The sequence below is a fragment of the Schistocerca gregaria genome, chromosome 4, assembly GCF_023897955.1.
Source record: "Schistocerca gregaria isolate iqSchGreg1 chromosome 4, iqSchGreg1.2, whole genome shotgun sequence".
NCBI classification, from domain to species: domain Eukaryota; kingdom Metazoa; phylum Arthropoda; class Insecta; order Orthoptera; family Acrididae; genus Schistocerca; species Schistocerca gregaria.
The window spans coordinates 638,156,994-638,159,894 of NC_064923.1; the positions used below are offsets into that span (position 1 = coordinate 638,156,994).

At 47.1% G+C, this 2,901-nt stretch overlaps 1 pseudogene; it reads right to left on the bottom strand.

Moving 5' to 3' along the window:
* Positions 1–544: 544 nt before the first annotated feature.
* On the bottom strand, positions 545–662 carry LOC126268540 (5S ribosomal RNA; annotated as a pseudogene).
* Positions 663–2,901: the final 2,239 nt, after the last annotated feature.

A 2,901-nucleotide genomic window follows, 5' to 3' on the forward strand; every position in this document is an offset into this window, starting at 1 on the left:
CTGCTCAGCCGGCATCAACAGGCTGAATGCACTCTGAACCTGTTCTCATGCCAAGGAGAAATTCCTGGCAGTACCAGGAATGGACCTCAGGTCCTCCTCGTAGCAGCATTATGAACACACAGCAACAGAGGTGGACAAAAAATTTATATGGTGGGTAATAAATGAGGCAAAATACTTTGAGAGTTGAATGCTGTTATGCACAATCAGTTATGAACTGTTGTTGTGAACTTCCTCATGGACAAATATTTAAAAAATAATGAAGAATCTCAACATCTCCAGAAACCATGTTCAGGCGATAGGAGCGTCAATTTGCGAGGAATGACTCCTAATCAGACACAAAAATCACTCCAACTTCAGGTCATAAGTGGCCCACCGGGACCATTCGACCGCCGTGTCATCCTCACTGAGGATGTGGGCAGGAGGGGCGTACAGTCAGCACACCGCTCTCCTGGTCGTTATGATCTGTTTTCTTTGACCGGAGCCGCTACTATTCGGTCGAGGAGCTCCTTAATTGGCATCACGAGCCTGAGTGCACCCCGAAAAGTGGCTACAGCGCATGGTTGCGCGGATGGTCACCCATCCAAGTTCCGGCCACGCCCGACAGCGCTTAACTTTGGTGATCTGACGGGAACCGGTGTATCCACTGTGGCAAGGCCGTTGCCTATCAGGTACAAGCACTATCCATATAGTACCAGTGAGCCTGCTGTACGTGTGTGGAATTGCGAAGGCGCGCTGTCTACCTGAGTTTGACAGAGAGCAGATTGTAATGGCTCCGGAGACTCGTCTTGAGAATTTCGGGAACTGCGCCACTTGTCAGGTATTCATTCAAAACGTGGTGAAACGAAGGTGAAGCCACACGCAGACGTCTTGGGGTTGGGCGACCACGCCTCATTACTAGATGTTGGACTCCATTCGCTGGGAAGACCAGCAAAACAGGACAGGTGGTGAACTGTGGCGGAACTAAACTCTAGACTTTAATGCTGAGCAGAGTACAAGTGCGTCAGAACACACAGTGCATCGAACTGTCCTGACGATGGGCCTCTTAGGCCGACGACCCATGCATGTGCCAATTTTAACACAGTGAAATCGCCAACTACGATTGGAATGAGCACTTGATCATCGAGAATGGACGTTGACACAGTGGCATAGCTTTGCATGGTCTTATGAATCCCGATACCTTCTTCATCATGCCGATGGGAGGGCGCGAAGCCGTCGTCTTCCAGGGAAACAGCTTCTTGGAACCTGTACTGCGGGACGGAGACAAGATGACGGTGACTCCATTATTCTCTGGGGAACATTCAAATGGGCATCAGGGGTCCAGTGGAGCTCGTGCAGGGCACAGTAACGGCCAAGGTGTATTATACAATGGTTGCAGACCACGTACACCTATCATGACGACCATTTATCCCGACAGCAGTGACATTTTTCAACAAGATAAGACGCCTTGTCACAAGGCATGGAGTGTGATGTAACAGTTCGAGGAACACAGTGAAAAGTTATAATTGATGTTCTGCCGCCCCCCCCCCCCCCTCGCTCCCCACTTGCCAGATCTGAATCCGATCGAACACATTTGGTATGTGATTGAAGGTGGCATCAGAGCTCATTGTCATCCTCCCCGGCGTTTAAGGGAATCAGGTGACCTGTTTGTGCAGATATGGTGCCACCTGCCACCAGTGACCTACCGAGACCTCATTGCATCCATGCCACGACGCGTCGCCGCTACTTGCCTTGCCAACGGTGGAAATACCGACAGTTATGTAGGTGTTCTTGATGTCCTGGCTGATCAGCGTATGTGTGATGTGATACAATAAAGGCTTTTTTTGCCAATCATCGCTGAGAAGATGCGAGACATAACTCATGCCACCGTAGAGAACAAAGTGTCGTATAATTTTTTTTTGAACGACGCGTTCCTGGCAGTGGCGATGTGTACAGACTGACCTGTAACCGGAAAGAGCTTCCCACATATCAAAGAAGAATGCTGTTTGCATTGATGCCGCTCTTTTCTCCTGACTTACTTAGGCGCACAGAACATACAAAAGTGCTTTTTACAATTCAATTGCATGGGCGTATAATAACATAGGAAAGAGGGAAAAACAATTTTCTACTTTTAGTTCACTGTGAGCACTACTTGTCCTCATTTATGACTCACCAAGTGCACAATATAGTTTCAGAAACATTACAGTATTTCTCGTCCAATGATCGTGACCAAGGCTTTTAGGAGGTTTCCATTTACTGCGAGGCAAATGCAAGAGCAGATACTCCGTTGCCAAACAAATTAAATTGGGAACGGCGTTGACCGGCTCGTAGGTCACTGGGATTTGGCTTAAAAGAACCAAACGCTTTGCCTATTTGGGTGGGGAATAAGAGATGAATACTTTCTGATGTCTAATTCCATTGGGAACCGTGTGCACCACGACCGTATTATTGTCAATATATTTTGGATAAACCACAGCATCGGCCGTAAAGATTGAACTCCTTTATTTTACAGATAGACTGGTCATATGAGTATAGGGTAACTTCAACAGCAGCAGAAAATGGTATAACGGGAGTAGGATTCGTTATGAATAGGAAGGTACGGCAGAGAGTGTGTAACAGTGAACAGTTCAGTGATAAGGTTACTCTTGGCACAATCAACAGTAAACCAACACCGACAACGATAGTGCAGGTATACATGCCGACGTCGCAGGTTGAAGATGAACGCGTAGAGAAAGCATATGAAGATATCGAAAGGGTGTTACGGTATGTAAAGGAAGATAAAAATGTGATATTCATGGGGGACTGGAATGCACTTGCAGGGGAAGGGGTAGCAGAAAAGATTACATCTACATCTGCATCTACGTGATTACTCTTCCATTCACAATAAAGTTCCTGACAGAGGGTTCAATGAACAACCTTCAAGCT